The 18353-nt window shown below is 43.6% G+C and overlaps 1 protein-coding gene across 3 annotated transcripts in view; it reads right to left on the reverse strand.

Moving 5' to 3' along the window:
- Window positions 1-18353, reverse strand: part of HnRNP-K (Heterogeneous nuclear ribonucleoprotein K) — a 199976-nt gene that overhangs the window by 146729 nt on the left and 34894 nt on the right. The gene's annotated exons all lie outside the window — the stretch shown is intronic.

Genomic DNA, 18353 nt, shown 5'->3' on the forward strand with positions numbered 1-18353 from the left:
GCTAGGACTTAACACGTTGTGTTGGATAGGTGACTCTCAGTCACTGTTTCATTTAATATAACAAAGTTGCAAAGTGTTATAGTATTAAGTTTTGTATAATGCATCAATATGTGAAGTATTTATATAAAACAGCTTTGTTTCCTAATTGACGTAGATGAGGGAGATCGTGATTGGAAATATGGTTGGTCCAAGAGCTAGGACTTAACACTTTGCACTGGAGAGGCGACTCTCGGTTGCCACTTGATTTGATATAGTAAAATTATAAAGTCTTATGTATAATAGATGTTGAAGTAAAATTGCTTCTCTGAACTCCTAGTTTGACGAGTATCACTCGTGATCTCAGGACGAAACATGTTACGAGATATCGGTGGTTGCAATTTTGACCTGGATTTTTCGGCTAAATATCGTCTATATCTAATAAAATGTTGAATATTTCTAGTGAAAAACTTTCGAGAGTTTCTCTGTTTAGGTGTCTCGCGGTAAGCTCCTGGTAAATGAAATTCTAAGGCTCTACTGATACAGTAGCTTCTTTCATTCGTAGAAAGACAACGATGCCACCGTTCCCAAGACTGAAGTACGAATCTAGCTATACACTGAAATCTCACGAAGACATTCCTTTATCAGAAGCATAATATCCACAACTCGAAGCCACGCAAGATCAAAATGGACCGAGCACGAATGGAGCGTTAATAGCTCATAGAAATCCGTAACTGCTTCCATTCTCCGGTCGATTGGTCTTCATTAATTTGCGCTGAACTCAATGAATCGGGTAATACGAACGCAGATACGATTGATCCGCGTTGCATAGAGCTCGAACAATTCCGCGGTAGCGAAAGGTCGTCGAGATCGGCGCGGGACGCGAATAGAAGAGCGCGAAGGAACCCCCGAAGACGGGCACCGCGAGCGCAAATAAAACGGAGAGAAAGAGAGGAAGCGTACCCGAAGATCGATGGTCATCGGACAGGCGCATTGATATTCGCTCGCGATCGCGTGATAAATTATCCGGTGCTCGGTGGCCGGCTGAATCCATGACCATGAACCAACACCCACGATCTATACCCGAGAGTCCAGGCTATTCTCGTCTCCTTCGTCTCGATCTTACGGTATCGAGTTCTCGCGGTTCCCAGGGCTGGAGTTCTCGAAAGTCCCCGGGGACCATTTGTCGGTGAACGCGTGAGCGCATTCAGTCCGCGGCGCGTCGAATTCCGCCACGGAACTGGCGACAAAGTGTGTTGCGTCGTCGGCTCCCTTTGAATTATCCGACATTGTTTCGCCGTCGGTTTCGGAAGCGATTGTCCCCGTCATCGATCGGTATCGCTTGTTTCAATTGTTCGCGTCGGTGGAAAATGGGGTTTTATTTGAATCTTGTTGGGACTTCGGGAAGATTGATAGTAAAGTGTTTTTATATTAGAAAGCTTGTTAACGACATGAGTACCATGATCGCTGGTGACCCCAAAAATGATTGTTGGAAAATATTTTCATATGGATAATTCATCTGAAGCGATTTCATTTGCTAAGATAACTGTGCAGTAATGTTCAGAAATTGCTTCAACGTTTCAAACTTACGTTGCCTCTAATTATAGCAACTACTTAAGCATCGTCTACCATTAATCTAAAAAAGATGATCTCTAATCAGGTTGAATACCGACCAACTCTAGCACAGAAAATGAAGAAAATATAATATTAAATTACTTAATTGAATTTCGTTATATTCTTCATTTTCTGTGGTTTGTAGAGTTGGTTGTTATTCAACGTGTTGGATCATCTTTTTTAGATTTATAGTAGATGATAGTTGTTATAATTAGAGGGAACGTAAGTGTGAAACGTTGTAAGAATTTCTGAAGATATTTACAGGTACACGTCGAATTAATCAACGTTATTCGCTGCATCCGATACTCGTCGATGTTAATGTAAATTCTTACCCGGCCGAAATTCGTGTGCCGGCGCGTATTTGTGAGCTGGCCGGAACAAGCATTGAAATATCCGCCGCAACTTCCATTCGCACGGCTCAAATTTGCTTCGGCGATTGAATTCCCAATTATGGGGGAATTGAGATTCCAATTACCAATAAGTGAAGCGCAGTGATTCAATATCGCTATGAAACCTGACCACCGCGATTCTAACTTCAGAGCTGGAAGTCCGTCCACGCTAGTTCCTAGCCGTCCGGATTTTTTTAGCGAGATTTCCCTTTAATTCGAAAATTCGTAATGAGTCTAATCTTGCTGTCGATGCTCTATCTATTTCCGAAATATTCTCGAAAAAGTAGATGCAGCGTACAGTAACGATTTTCTACTATCTTTTTGAAGTTCAAAGTTATCAGATTGACAAAGGGTCTTTTTTAACACGTTGAATGCCATGTCACCGATTCCCAGCCAAATCGAATTGCTATAGATCATTCACCTAATGCGGTGCCATTCAGTTAGATCAACGTGCAACAATAATAATGCAATTCAAACAAATGATTTAACATTATATTTTTCGCATTCTGTGTATCCTACTCTATGAAATCATGTGGCATTCAACGTGATAATTCTCAATATGACGTTTATATTATAATGTACTAATAATCTTCAAATTCCATTAAAAAATGCGACGAGACTTTCTGTCTATTTTTGAAACATCAAATGCTAGATCGATATGTTCCTTCAATTACAAAATCAACATTAGAAAAACCGAAGTACAACATGTAGAGGAAACATACAAACATCTCCAAGAATAAAAAAATTCTCAAGAATTTATCCCAATTCTTCAATCTATCCCAATATTCATCGCCTAGTCTACAAAATTTGCTCCAACACGTTAACCAGCTCGCACAGCTCATCAGAACTTTCACATTCCAAGGAACAGCGGATAATCAATTTGAAATTTTCCGTAACGTCCGTTTCCATTCGATAGGCATGCAAATGATTCGAGCAGCGATCACGCGAAGGAATTCCGATCGAAAGCTTTCTGGCAGGGCGGCGGCGGGATGGTGGAAAGTTCGGGGAGAGTTCCTGCCGGGCGATCGCTCGCAGAGATGACCGAACCCTGTTTTACAATCGGCGCGCAGTGGGGTATTTGCCCAATCTGGACGGCCAAAATTGAAAACGGGTTCATTTCAGATTTTAACAAAAAAAAAGATTTAGTACGAGAAGTTCATTTCATGCACTAGAAATATGCACCATTTTCTGATGGGATACAGATGATGTTCTTTGAAACTAATTGATGAGAAAATATACATGAATTAAGAAACAAAGCTATTTTATATAAATGTTTCACATATTGATGCGTCATACAAAATCCTTCGCAGACGAAGATTCTTTGAAATGTAGAAAACCTTCGACAGATGAAGCTGAATTATATATTAATTGCTTAAATAATAGCAAAAACAGAAACTACATGCTAATCTCCTGCTGTCTGAGTAATTAAATCATTCGCTTGCGACTCAATCTTCCAAATATGAACGTTTTTTACTTCTGGATGCGAATTTCAACTCAACGTTGAATTTGTGGATGTAAAAATAAATGTGCCGATTGAATTTTGCTTCTGGATGCGAATGTTTTTCAACTCAACGTTGAATTCGTGGATATAAAAACAGACTTTTCGGTGGAATTTTACTTCTAGACGCGAATTTCAACTCATTTTACATACACTAATACGAAAAGAGACGAACTATTAAGTTTCAAGTTTATGAATTCTTAAATTGGACTTTTTCAAATGAACTTCTAGCCGCGCAGATTGAGCAAATGACCCAGTATACGTCGGGGAAACGATCGCGAGAAGAAATCGCGGAATCGTGCCGCGAAGGGACAACAATGCGACGGAGCGGGGGCCAGAGGCTGATGACCGGAAAAGGGTGAACGAACGGAAATCCCGGGTAACTTCTCCGAGAAAGGGAGAGTGGAGAACGAACCGAGAAACAAGGAAGAGCGAGAGAGCGACAGCGAGTAACAGGAAGAGAGAGAGAGAGAAAGAAAGAGAGGCGTCGAGGCACAAGGAGAAATGGCTGTCGCAAGAACGCCGCGAGAATTCATCGTCCCGGTAGTCGCTGCTGCTCCGGCCTGCATCCGTGAAACGTCGGGAACGTCGTCGACGGCGGTTTATACGCGACGACCCCATTCCTTCCCCGGCGAAACAAATTTTTCTTATTCAATTCCGGTTCCTTTATCCCCCGGCTTTTGCTCTACTAGATTCTCTTTCCACTTTGTCGTTTCACTTTCGAGCGTAATACAGATTCACCTTGATGGCATCCCAACCGTTGAAGCCCAACCTCTATCGCTACGCGTGCATAGAATTCACATTGTTCCGTACGCTCGATCATATTTAGCAATATAGAATTGAACATTTCATCCGGGGAACGAACGACCGATCGGTTAATAGACGCATTATCTTGTAAGACTGGCCAAGGTTAATAAAACGGCATTGTTGCTGTTATTACCGCGCTGCGGATGTTGCGATATACCAGGAACGACGAAGTTACGGGCACGCCGAGGGATTAATTGAAATAAAATTCAGCGCGGATGTTATTTATTTCTCCGCCATTCAGCGGATTCATTAAACGAGGTAACGAGATCCTATTCAATTCATCGTCTCGCAAATAAGCCCATAGAAACGCGAGTTCGCGTAACTATCAGCGGCCGCGATTATTCTTTCCATTATTCCAATTTAGCCCGTTCCTTCCCTCGGCTTCGGAAAAAAATCACGGACGTTTCGAGAATCGTCGCGACGAGCGCACGTAGAATTTCGGAACTTCTCCGGAACACCGGCTTTCGCGCGGAATACGAATTCTCGCGGAGAGAAACAGGTCCATTGTCCCGGACGACGCGGGAGAGCCGGCGGACCGAGCCGGATTCCGCGGAATCCTCGGGGAAAAAATCCTTGGTCGGATGCGGGGGCGGGGAAGGATATCGGCGAAGAGGAAACGTCGCTCGCGGTTAGGCCTGGTTCGTGGCTGGTCGAAGGAAAACCGTCCGAGCAATCTTTCTCACGGCCCCGGGGCATCCTTCGACCGCAGCGGGGTCGAGGGATTGCGCGCCGCGCGTCGGAGGGAGAGAAATATTATGGGAAGCGACAGAATGGAGAGAGAAACACAGCGGAGGGAACAAAACAAGAGTTAGAGGACGGCGGCCGGAGGAGCGCGAGAGACGGAGACAGGGAAATAGAGTCAGGGACAGAAAGCAAAAGTTGGAGAAGGTTGCAAGATGGAGGGGAAGACGACTCGAGTAAATAAGGAGAAGTAACGAGTAAGGAAGAGAGACGTGGGATGGAGAGAGAGAAACCGAAAGCTGGATAATGAAGCGAGAAAGATGAGGAAGGATGAAAATCGAGAACTGAGGCTGAAGGCAAGAGTTACGTAGAAGTAGAAATAAAAAGCGAAGGAAAGAAGAGGAAAGTGATAGAGAATGGACGGCGGAAGCTAGCAATGAAGAGTAAAGATGGAAAGGCAAGAGCAAGAGTTAGGAGACAGGTAGCGGAGGTAGAAGCCATTACCGAATAGGGGCTCGTATCACCGCCTCGATTTCTTTTGTGAAAACTCATTGTATTTACCATGCGCGGCGGCCATTGCGAAATCTTCGGAAGCTGGCCGGGAATCAGCCTGAGAACGCATCGCCGTCAGAGAGTGAGTAATCGGGCCATTCCGCGTCGAAATCGCGCGGTCCCGAAAGAAGCGCGATGCCTCGGCCAGCGAGCTGGCGGAAGAGCTCTGCTTCGTCAGAGAAATATCCATCGCGCGATTCATTACTCATCGCTGGGGCTGGTATCGGCGTGGCCTGCCGCGCGAACCACTACATTTCGGTCCGTGGATGTGTCGCGTTTATTGCGTGCCGGAATGCCTTATCGGGACCACCGACACAGAAAAGGGAACGGCTGATACCGCACGCACGCACGTACGACTAATCTCCGTTGGCTTTTCCGACTGTGCTCGCGACGCACGTAAGTTCGGGAGTACGAACGTGTTACAACTCGAAGAATTGAATTGCGAGGCACTGCGAGGTCGCTTGAGTCTACAATAGTACTCTTAGTTAATTACTTTATGAAACTGAGAACGGAACAAATGTTGAATGGATGGAATTTGTGTTATAGTATCGAGCACACCGAAGCATTAGGGAATACATGGTGAGAATAAACGTTGAAACAGATAGTTTGATTGTATTATATAACATTATAGAGAATAACATTATTTAATGATTCGGTCAATTAACCCCTTGAACTCTGTAGGCTCACTCAATATTAAACAAATACAGTCCACTTTCGAACGAGAAAAGAAGCCTTTTTTCATCACATCTATCTCACATAAGGTTAACTCGGCGTGTGAAAGTGTTACGCCACGTCCACTATTACTGCCTGGACAACATGCACGAACAAACGACATTCGAATTTTAACCCTTTGAACTCTGTGGGCTCCAATATTGCAGCAGTTCTGATATTAAATATTTCAATGAATTTTAAAAAAACTACCTTAAGATTATTGTATCTTCCAAATATACAAAATCTGTACTGAGAAGAAAAAGGTCTAAGAAATGTTATAATTGTTAATTTTCAGTAGGACTATCAAAATCTATATGGAATGCAAGGGTTAATACTTCAACTACACGACTAAATTAAAATCCCAATAAACGCAATCACAGTGTACAAAGTGACGCGAGGCAGTCGATGCATCTGCCCTCTAATCCCAGCGTTAAACGAGACCTTCCGAGCAGATCCCGTCGCCTAATCCTTCCAACCGTCTGCCACCCCGCGCTGACCCATTTTCCCTCGCCGCCCCAATCGCGGGGCACCGAGGCACCCGTCATTAAGCGAATTTCCATCGGTATATCCCATTGCTTTTCCTCTTTCCGGCGTACTATCACCGCTTCGCATCGCGTCGGTCATGGAACAATCCAGAGAGCGAGAGAGAGACCCCGCGCGCACGTACAGAAAGCCACCCCCTCCCTCCGGCTGCACCGTCGCTCGAGCGAAATAGCACACACGACCGTACAGTCGTCGAACCGAGAGGGGGGCGCAGAACGGAGAGCGGTTATGGTGGTAGAGTCTGTTCGTGGTATCAATATTTTACGGGGGCACGTTCCTCCATCGATCGCAACTTCTCTGCATAATTAATCGCGCCTTCGACCCCCTTTCCTCCGGGTTGCTCGCTCGCACCCTCCTCCTGTTCGCCCCCGCGCGCCCCACTTTGTCCTTTATTTTCCTCCCTCGCCACGCGCCACCGGCGAATCTTACGAATCGAATCCGCGACGGTAAGTTAAATGGATTTCGATCGAATCCCGCGACCCCCCTGGGAGCTCCGGCGGGGGCGGGGGAATCGGGAAATCCGGGCTCTGCCTTCCGTCCGACTTAATTCGCCGCGTGACGTTATGAATGCGTAAGTTATTGTATCGGGGGGAACCTCCGCGAAGGAGGTTCGCGTCGGTTTATCGTTTTGCCTTTCTATTTCTCGTCGGTTTTGTTTTCTTTCGGCGGAGCAAGAAAAAACGGAGGGTGGGAGGCGGAACGTGATGGAGTATGATGAATGGGGAAACGGACGGCCGCCGCTCCGCGAGAACGAGTCGACGGTCCACCGCCACTCGAACCGACGGGGATTGATTAACGGACGACTAACTGACAGACACCCGTGGACCGAGGATTGAAAAACAGCGCGTTTAAAAAATAGCACCGGGAACCGCGGTTTTCTATTTTCGCGCCTCGGACGGGAGAGCCTCGGTCTCGGGTTTACGAGGGAATTCGGTTCGGCGGAATCTTCGGTTCGGATGGAAACGAGGACAAGGAATATTATTTACACTGGCGCGACGAGACGTTCGGAAAAGCACTCGCTCGGAATGGGAATGAAGCAGTCGTAAACATGCGAGCTCGGAATTATTGAATTTGGGGGAACTTTCGAAGGTCAGTGATATTTCTTTGAATATATTAATGATTGAAGACAAACGAATAAATATAAAATGGAAACAATCGTAAAATGAAACTATTATGTTCAAGCAAAGTCTTTTCTACGTTAATGCAATCCGAAGCGATGCCATACCAGACGAATGAAGTGCAATGGCGACGAAGCAGCTGAAACTTGCTGTGTAAAATCATCCGACATTCAATGTAGTGAATACTAAATGACGTAGAACTGCGTCAACGGTAGAATATCGACAGTCTTTCGGAAGGCGTGGATGGGAGATGGATTCAATGTTTATGAACCGATGAAATCCGATCGCGATTCGAGGGCTTGGAACAACTCGCGGGAAATCACCGTGAAGAGGAAATCGTCGCGCGCCGGAGTAGGAGAAAAGGAGAAAAGAAGAAAAGAGAAAAATTGAAAAAGAGAAGAGAACAAGAGCAGAATTGAAGAAGAGAAGAATGGAAGCAGAGAAGAATTGAAGCGGAGAGGAACTGAAGCGGAGAGGAACTGAAGCGGAGAGGAACTGAAGCAGAGAAGAATTGAAGCAGAGAAGAGAATTGAAGCGGAGAAGAATTGAAGAGAAAAATTGAAGAAGAGAAAAATTGAAGAGAAAAATTGAAGAAAAAAATTGAAGAAAAGAAAAATTCAAGAAGAAAAAAATTGAAGAAGAGCAGAACCAGAAAAGATGAAAGGAGAAGAAGAGGAGAAGAACGCTGCGAGAGAAGAAAAGCGCTGATCGAGAGGATGCGGGAAGACGTTCAGCCAAAGCCGAAGTTCAATATTTAAAGTCGGATAACCCAGCAGCGAGGGGGAGAAAGGAGGGCAGGTGGCACAGACCCTAAAGGTCTTCCTGGAGGAGTAATGCCTCCAACGAGATGCAATGAATAAATTGGATTTTCGGGTTGGATCGTTCGAGGATTCGACGGTCCGGGAATTCGATCGATCAAACAACGCCGACAATTCCATTTCACAGCCGCGGCATCTCTCGTATATCGCAGCCTCCCTTGAAACGCGTATTTCACTTGGAGCACGTAGATACAGGCGCAGACATGGATACAATCGACTCTACTAGCGAGTTAACAACATTGCCGAGTCGTGAAAAGTTAAAGGTTTTTGTATTGCACTGGAAACGGTACGAGGACGACGGAAGTTCGATAATTAATTATGAACGACGAGAAACAAGAATTTGAAGGTTACCGTAATGGATGACAATACTTGCGACTGTATATTAGTTTATTGTTAGTTTCAAGGAATCAGTTGATTTAAGAACATTCAATTATTTAGCTTCGAAATTCAGTCTCCTAATTTTAAATATTTTCCCACTGTCATATTACTTTACTCTGTTTAACACTAGAACTACCGTAACAGTCAAAATGACTAGTTCCGGTTTTCTTGTTTCGCTATTATTGATATCTTCGAAGCATTGAATATTCGAAATGACTTTGAAATTAGTTTCACTTGAGTACTATAACAAATGTCTGAAGAAATCAAAAATAATCTATTACAATTTTTCACCGATCTCTACTGCTTCCAACACTCTATTTTCAAAATCTATAACAACGACCGCAATAGAAAATGACATCCTTAACCCCTTGCCGTACAATGACGAATGAGACTCATGATGAAGATTTCTAGACTAATTCAACAACCATCTATATTATTCATTACCCACGGATCAAAGCAAACAACTATTTTCCTATCGTCATTGTATTATCTTCAAATGAGATTTCCACTTAAAGTAGAATGGACAATTTTATTGCACTTCCAAATTATCGATAGTAAAATGGTACACGAGCTTACTGGCGAAAGTAAATACTTCAAGGGTTTAATAAATACAATAAAAACCACTACATCCTACATTTCACACATGTCCTCAACCCCGTGATATCCCGTGCAATTCACTTTCCCTGAATTCAAATGTCACACTCCCAAATTCCCCATGAAAGCGCAAAAATCGAGTCCAATCCTGAATATCAAACGGAAAGGAACAACAGACACCCAGCCGAAGTATATTCACCCCAACGTGTCTCCGTTCGCCAACCGGCTATTAACTAAATACCCGGGACAGCCTCTTTCCGCAACCCCCTAAAAACAATCTCCCTCTCCGGTGCGTGCAAAAAAAGAGCCGGTCTGACGGCAAAGCAGAAGATCCGACGTCGAGTGGCGTGCATAATGAAAGATGGGGGCGCGGAACGGGGCCCGCGTGACGTTGGATTGGCAGCGTTCGGGCCTAATTCAGGTGTCGCCGTCGGGAGGCGCGCGGGAAACTGTAATTACACGGCGGGAAAAACGTGGACGGAGCCAGCAGGTACGGACACGGGGGGTTGAAAGCGGTGCTAGGCGGGGCGGTGGCGGGAAAAACGGACCAAACGCGGAGAGGGACGAAGAAAAACGGACAAAGAATGGCAAACTACTGTGGGACGACGCATCTGTCCGAGCATATTTGATATCCGCCACCCCTGTTCCACGACATCACCTCCTTCGACCTCTTCCGCCGCCCTCCCGCCCCCGCGTTCCACCCTCTCTCACTTTAATAACTGCTCTCGCCGCTCGCCTGCACCTCCCCTCGCCCCGTCGCCTCTCGACCCGCGTCGCGGTTTCCCTCTTCGTCCGTCTACCTGTTCGTATCCACGATGTCATATCCCCGAGTCGAATTCCTCGCCGGGACGGACGAGTCGCGAACGCGGCGAGTGCAATTTGACCGGAGACGCGGAGGACGCACGGAAATAATTCTAGAAAAGTATCGCGTAATTGGCATGCGAGAGGAACGAGTCCGTGGATCGAGCGAGGGTGCGCCGAGTTCCACATTTTTTTTTCATGGACTTCTTTGAAGTTTGCGGGGCCTCCGATCGAAGCGAATTAAACGCGTGACAGGTTGTATTGCGGGTATCGTTCGATCGGGGGATTCTTGTATACGGAAATTTTATGATTGGATTTGTTTGAATGGAATATTAATAGATTGAATGCCGGTTCGATGCGATAATGCGGGATTTTTATCGTTTAATTGATAGTTCTATGTTCGTGGAACATTTTAGATATGTATAACACAAATCCGAAGTAAAATTTAAAAAATAGAATTCCTTATTCTCTTTCGTAAAAAATTTTGGTTTAATCGATGTTTGAAAATGTATCAATATTTATTAGCATTTATGGTAGCTGAAATTTAGCCGGCGTTCAATGTGTTAACGTTCGAGTCCCACTGGATTACGCTCTTCTATTTTTATATAAAAGAATGTTAGTGCGATCATTCTATTTTTCCATTTCTAGAGTAATAACGAGAATAATGAATGAATGAAAAAAATAGTTAATGCGTAAACGAGTCCTGTTATTTTATAGAAGGTGATTACCACCACTACTTTAATTTTCTTATTTTCCTTATATCGTTTGTTAAATATTCCTCAAGTTAATAGTGGCCTGTTCCGTGCACGATAGTTTCAACTTTAAGATATACAAATATTTCTATTCTATTCCATTTCTAACCGATTTTTGTATTAATATTTCAAATGTATAAATAAATCAAAGAAGAGTCGAAGAAAACCCTCTTCAAACGCACCGCTTGGGACTCAAACAATTAATGCGTAAACGAGTCCTGGTATTTTATAGAAGATGATTACCACCACTACTTTAATTTTCTTATTTCCTTATTCTATTCTATTTCTAACCGATTTTTGTATTAATATTTCAAATGTATAAATAAATCAAAGAAGAGTCGAAGGAAACCCTCTTCAATCATCGACTCCTTTCTCCCACGTTTCCCGCGTATTCACGATTCACCGCTCATCAATCCTTAGTGCGTGCGCGAGTAATTACTTCGGCCGGCGACGTTAACAATTCCGATAGAACAATTTTCCGCGAGGTATTGTAATTGATGGTGGATTGGCTGTTTCGCCGGTGGAACGCGTCGAACGGCGCCGATCCGCATTCGCGGAGCGAGCGCCGGGGCCGACCCATTATCGATGGCCAACCCGTAATTAGGAAAGTGCAGATGCAAAGGACTGTGTGTCGGCTCGAATCGTCGGCTAAGTGTTCCGCGACGCGATCGATCGTCGGGGGCCGAGAACGCGAGGATGTCGCGCGTAACGAGGCCGGTTTACGCGTTTACGGAATGATATCGCGGCCACAGCGGCGCGCATCGCGATGGACTAATTACGCTCCACGGAAAAACTATTCCGTTCTACTCCGCTCGGACTGCGGTCGGGTCTGTTCGATAATGCACCGGTCGCGTGGTTTCATGATGCGAGTGTTGTAACACGCTGAGAATGAAGCAATTCCCTTATTGGGAGATGAATAGATTTAACCCTTTGCACTCGAGAGGTGACCCTCTGTCATTCGATTTGATACAGCGAAACTATGAAGTTGAATATTTAGTACTTTAAATTAAACTTTGTATTGTTATGTGAAGTATTTAAATGAAATTTTGTTGCTTAATTTATCTGTGAATTATCGTTAGATTAGGTTCAAACAATGTCTATATTTCATCAGAAAATGTCCAAATATTTCTACTGAGAAACTTGACCGGCTAATTTTTGAAACGCAGGGCAACATAGAATATTGCAAAAGCTACACATTAAAAGTTATGTAAAATATATGTCCAAAGTGTCGTTTCAGTTCACCATATATCAATAAAATGTATTGAAGTGTATTTAGATTATTTCACTTTCATATTTAACACTTTAAAATAAAATATTAAAACACACAAAATGGAAAAGTATAATATTAAATCACTGGTTTGAATTGCATTATTATTATTGCACGCTGATTTAGTCGAATGTCGCCACATTGGGTAGCATTATTTATAATACAGAAATGTGTTCAAATATCCATCGTTTAATTGAATGAACTATAGCATCTCAACTTGGTTGAAAATAATAGATTAAAGAAATGTTATAGCATTCCTCATTTTCGTTAGCAATACTATAAAAATTAGTTGCAGTTGATAGACTACAAAACAACCTGGACTGCTAAGGGTTAATTCACTCGACTGAATTGCATTATTATTATTTATTTATAATACAGAAATGTGTTCAAATAACCATCGTTTAATTTAACGAACTATAGCATCTCAACTTGGAGGTCACCGGTGACCCCCACGGCACTCAACGCGTTAATTACGGAATAATAACAGGTGACATGCAGTATCTTCCGCGTGAGATTACCGGTCAACGATACGTCGATAAACTAGAGCAAAGAGTCATCGATCCCCCGAATACCACGGCGAGCAGCTTCAAAACAATAAGAGACTGATAACATTAATTCGAGCTTCCTCGCACAAAAAGCTCGCAAACTCCTCAGCGTCGTCTTCAACGGCGCCGGCCGCGTTTCAGGGGGGTCTCGAGTTCGGGGCGCGTCGACGCGAGCTCGACGAGCCCGCTTAATCTCGCATCCGCGGCGGAGTTTCGCGCGAGCGTGCTTCAGAAAGGTGTGGGCAAAAGAGTCGCGGCTCGCTCGCGTGGGAGGCTAGATGCAAGAGAGCGAAGAGTCGCGGGAGGCGCATAGGCGTGTACCGTGTGCTGAAACGTTGCGCAGAAAAAAAGCGGAGAGGAAGAAAAAAATGAAAAAACGCGTCAAGGACGCGTGCGTTCGAATACGTCGCGTTGGGCAATCCGCGAGCGCCGCGATGAAAATGGCAACGCGCGCGCCTGCTCGCCGGGAAAAGAATGTTCAGAAGCGGCCGTTTCGTAACGGCGAAAAGCGAACGAGCGCGCTCGGCATGGATAAATCGTTTGACTCGAACGCGCCGATCGCTTGACTAATCGCCCAACGATGACGTGAGCTTCATTTGCAAGACACTAGAGAATCGCGGCTCGTTTCTGTCCGTAACGCGTTCCCCGAAGGAGTTCTGCGCCTATTGTGTTCCACCTTGACACGATACGCTTGTACTTTTCCGAGCTGATTTTGTGCAACCAATGTGAAGGAGCTGGTGGCATGTTTTCCCGGAGGAAAATTGTTTCTAGGGATTGTATTGTCAACGGAGTTTAACATTAGGTTTACGGAACTCAATTTGACGGATATTGAATTTTTTAAATATTAGATGGTAACAGTTTGAGTTGATTTCGATTCGTGCAACTATGCGAATACGCATTGCAATACTCTGGTTTTGAAGCTACAATTTTGGTGATTTATATAAACGAACACCTAGTTTTCTAGGAACAATTGAATGAAGTGTAGAATAGACGTCCGTAAATCTAGCGTTAAGAACAGGCAGAGAATAGAACAGAGATTCGACGTGTGGGTCTCGAAGAGTTTTAACCCTTTGCACTTTGTGAAACTAACTCGAAGAGAAATTATACGTACATTGAGGAACAAAGTAATTTTATTCCAATATTTTTTAAATTTGAGCTGTCATGGAACGAACTAACGTCGAACCTCGAAGTGAGAAACCAAGAGCACTTCGGACCGCAAAGGGTTGAAGATCAAAATGTAAAGTCGCTGCGAGCTGTCCGAAAGCAGGAAGTTCGTAGGATATCCGCAAAGTGCCTAAAATTTGAGGCCAAGCGAATTGGCCGGCTCAATGGAGCAGCATGGGGCGAGTAGCATACATAGGAATATCCAATTGCCAGGCGGAACGTAACACCGGGCGTTGGCAGAACTGCGCGCGCGGGAACCGTGCCGAATGCGAGAGGGTGCGGCTCAAATTTTAACAAGGACGCGGCCGTTAACGAGCGCTTCAATTAAAGCCGATATAAGTGCGAGATGACCTGAAATTGCACGAGTCGCCCACTCGATGGCGAATCGCGCCCACGTCCTTCCTACCCGCCACCGTTACCGACGATTCGGTTCGCCGTACCCTGACCTGCGACCCTTCGGAACACTCTGCGCTGAATTTCAATGAGACGCGAGACCTAACCTATGGTAATTAACAGAACTACCGGACGAGTCGGAATCGCCCATTTTGGGATTCCTAGTTTTGCGATTATTTACACGTCGCATGGCATGTCGGTCACCGGTGACCCCGAGCAAATCGATTATACTTCAGTCAATTAACACGTGCACGTGTACCACATGTGGTACACGCCAATTTTCGTAGGAAAATATTTTTTATGGATACACGGTCACGGTGTACGTTGCAAAGCAGTGAAAACATGAAGAAACAATATCAAAATACATAGAAATTACCAAAAACCTAAATGTAACTTATTCTATTGAAAAAATCAGTTCATAAGCAAATATAACCGAAGTTCCCGTGGCACGGAACGTGTTAAACGGTGATTAATTTATTACTTGTAATTATTTTTTATAAATAATGCTATCTAACGCGGTGATATTCGGCAAGATAAACATGCAATGATAAAAGGATTCAGTGGAATAACTTGATATTATAGATTTTTTTCATTTTATGTATTTTGTTACGAAATCACGCGGCATTCAACGTTAACCCTGCGGACGAAGATTCTTTGAAATATAAGACACATCCAGAAGATTAAGCTAAATAATAATTGCTTAATTAACAGGAAAAGAAGGAAACTATATGTTGATCTCTTTGACTAATTCAATCATTTGTTCGCGACTTGGTTTTCGAAATACAATTTCATCTCGCTAGAATGCTGACATTTGTCAACGAAGAGTTAACCCTCTATAGGCCGAATTTTTGCTCATGATTATAACAAAATCTATGCAGTGTAAAATTAATAAATATCCACATACGAATACGAATTAACAATATATTCAATAGTTTCAGTAATTTCATCAAACGAATATATTTTGTAACTTTCAAGTTACAATGACTTTAAGTTAACTGACTACTTAATTCTATTCGCCACTTTGAGTGCAAAATGAAATAACAAGATGCCAATATACTGATACGTGACTTCGAAGTTACACGGGCCTACAGAGGGTTAACAGACAGGTCAAAACAACCAATTCCTAGTCGACCGATTCCCAATGATTGAAAAAATAACCATGGATACATTCTCATTTCATCACTTTCGTAGCCATTTCATCATCCCGAATGCTGCATCATAGCATGTTTATCCTACTCTCATACATCTCGTGTCGAATGCGGATATACTCAATTCTGTTTCCAGCAGAAATCGATACATTTCACTTCCTGCAACACTAACGTCGCTTAGTTTTCGTTTCAACGTCACTCGTGGCAAATGATACTCATGCCGAAGCACGCAACTTCTCGACGCGCATCGCGAACAAGTGCTCGAGCACCGAATTGCTTAAAACTCATGGGAAACTTCGGTATCGAGCGCATCGCTGGTAATTAAAAAAGAACTCCAGCCCGCGGGCGTCCGGGAACGCTGGACCGGCGATCAAAGGGCAAAGGTACACGCAGTCTAGCCGAAAGGGCAGCGAGAGAGGGGATGGAAACGAACGGAGAAGACATCGTCGAACACGCATGCGAATCCGCGGCCCCATTCCCGTCGATTGGCTCCGGTATTTCAATAAGAATCTCTCTCACGGTGTGCACCGTGTATCCTCCCGCGCTCGCGAGTTCCGTGTGCACGCAATATGTCGAAGGTCGATGTACCGACGCCACTGGAATTATCTTTCGACGTACGCCGTGCATTTTTCGGGGATTCAAAGTAGGATGAGTCTCTTTGAAAGACGCGCACAAGGGACGAGCGAAATGTGTAACCTGATTACTGCGGACTTTTATGCAGTTGCAGCGAATGTCGATGAAAATTCGAACCAAATTCGGGAAACTGAGATGTTCAAACTGTTGGAGATTAATTTAATATTCTCCGATTGCCAAAAATATTGAGATTCTGATGATTGTTTTAGTGAATTAGTTTTTGAGATTGTGAATTCTATGAAGATTCATAGACTGCTGATTAAATATTCTTGATGTTTAAATTACAAATGTTTATAGCATTTGCAAATTCGTAAAAAGATACCTAGTACAATGTTAACTGTAATGATCAATTGTGGAAAGTAATAGGTAATTTAATTAACAGTTACATTACATTAACTCTGCGGTCGGACTTCATGCTTCTGCACTCTAAAGCTCGCATCGACGTTATTGAATTTAACGGTAATTTACCATGGTACATTGCTATAGAAAACACTGTTAAGTAGATACTGGAATAAAATTACAGGTCGAATTTCATTTGACACTAGACCGTCGGTTAACACTAGAACTACCGAGCATTTTATATAATCAATATGTAATCCTTATAAAGATGGTAATCACTTTTTCGCTGCTTCATCAGGTATTCCTTATACTATTAACACTAAATTAAACGATGCTTATTAGCAAACAATTCTATATTGTAAATAATGCTACCATTTACGGTGACATTCAGTTTGATGAACGTGCAATAATAATCCAATGATCAAATGATTTAACCCTTAGAACTCCAGATGGTTTTGTAATTTATCAGCAACTGCAACTAATTTTTATAGTATTCCCAGCGAAAATGAGAAATGCAACATTTCTTCAATCTTTTATTTTCCCTCTTAGCACGAAATTTGGATGTGCGGAAAATCTAATAATTTTAGAATAGTTTCTTTGATTCATTAAAATATGTAATATTATAACTGGTGAGATATTACAGCCTACAGAGTTCAAAAGGTTAATACTATATTTTTACCATTTTGTGTATTTTGCTCTATGAAATCGCGTAAGTGCATTCTTGAAATCATGTCGGACGCGACATTTTTAAAACATCAATAACTGCAGAATAAGCAAACTACCACCCGCCATTTTGTCGGGTACAGTATATCTAGCGTGAACAGAGCCACGTCCCTTTGCGCCGCAGTATGCACCAGAGGACTCTTCGTGTTCCCGCTAATTTCCAGCGAATAAATAAATAAAGGAAGAAATATTCCCGGTATTTCCCCGGGATATCAGTGGCCGGCCGCGTATCTCGCCCGGAGAGGCCACGATACCGGTGTGTCCCGCCGTGAAAGATAGAACCTCCCCTGAATTATTAAGGATGGCGTGCGACTCGCCGCTGTCCTCGCGGGCGGCGCGCGGCCAGCCGCCTCTCCGTCTGCCCGGTCGTTTCCAGTAATGCCTTAATGTTACATCAAACGATCGGTTCCCCGTGAAACAGAACGAATTGAATCGAATCGAACGCACGCGCCGGCCCCACCTCCTCCACGGCAATTTCATGAAATGCACTTCCGGCATCGCGCACGGACTACCGTGCGCCTTCTACCGCCTATTTTTTAACACCTGACGCGGTATTTTTACCTTATACAGACACGTCAGGTGACACTTAAGTGTAGGGTGCTATAGCTTCTCTCTCCACCGACAATAGAGAATAAGGAATGTGTTTGAAATAACCATCCGGAAGGAAATAAAAATTGTATTTGTTAAGACGTCGGATGTGTGGAAGGTGATATGGAAATTTTGATGTAATAATATCGAAATGATAGAGTATCGACTGCATAGCAAAACGAAATTTTACAGATATTTACTTCGGAATATTTATTGAGATACTTCTTTCGAGAGTTTGGCATGTTTCAGAGAATCCTGAATCCCTGAATGTTTAGTCAATTTTAACACGTTCAGTGCTACGTGTACCACATGTGGTTAATT

The sequence above is a fragment of the Nomia melanderi genome, chromosome 3 (genome assembly GCF_051020985.1).
Source record: "Nomia melanderi isolate GNS246 chromosome 3, iyNomMela1, whole genome shotgun sequence".
Taxonomy (NCBI): domain Eukaryota; kingdom Metazoa; phylum Arthropoda; class Insecta; order Hymenoptera; family Halictidae; genus Nomia; species Nomia melanderi.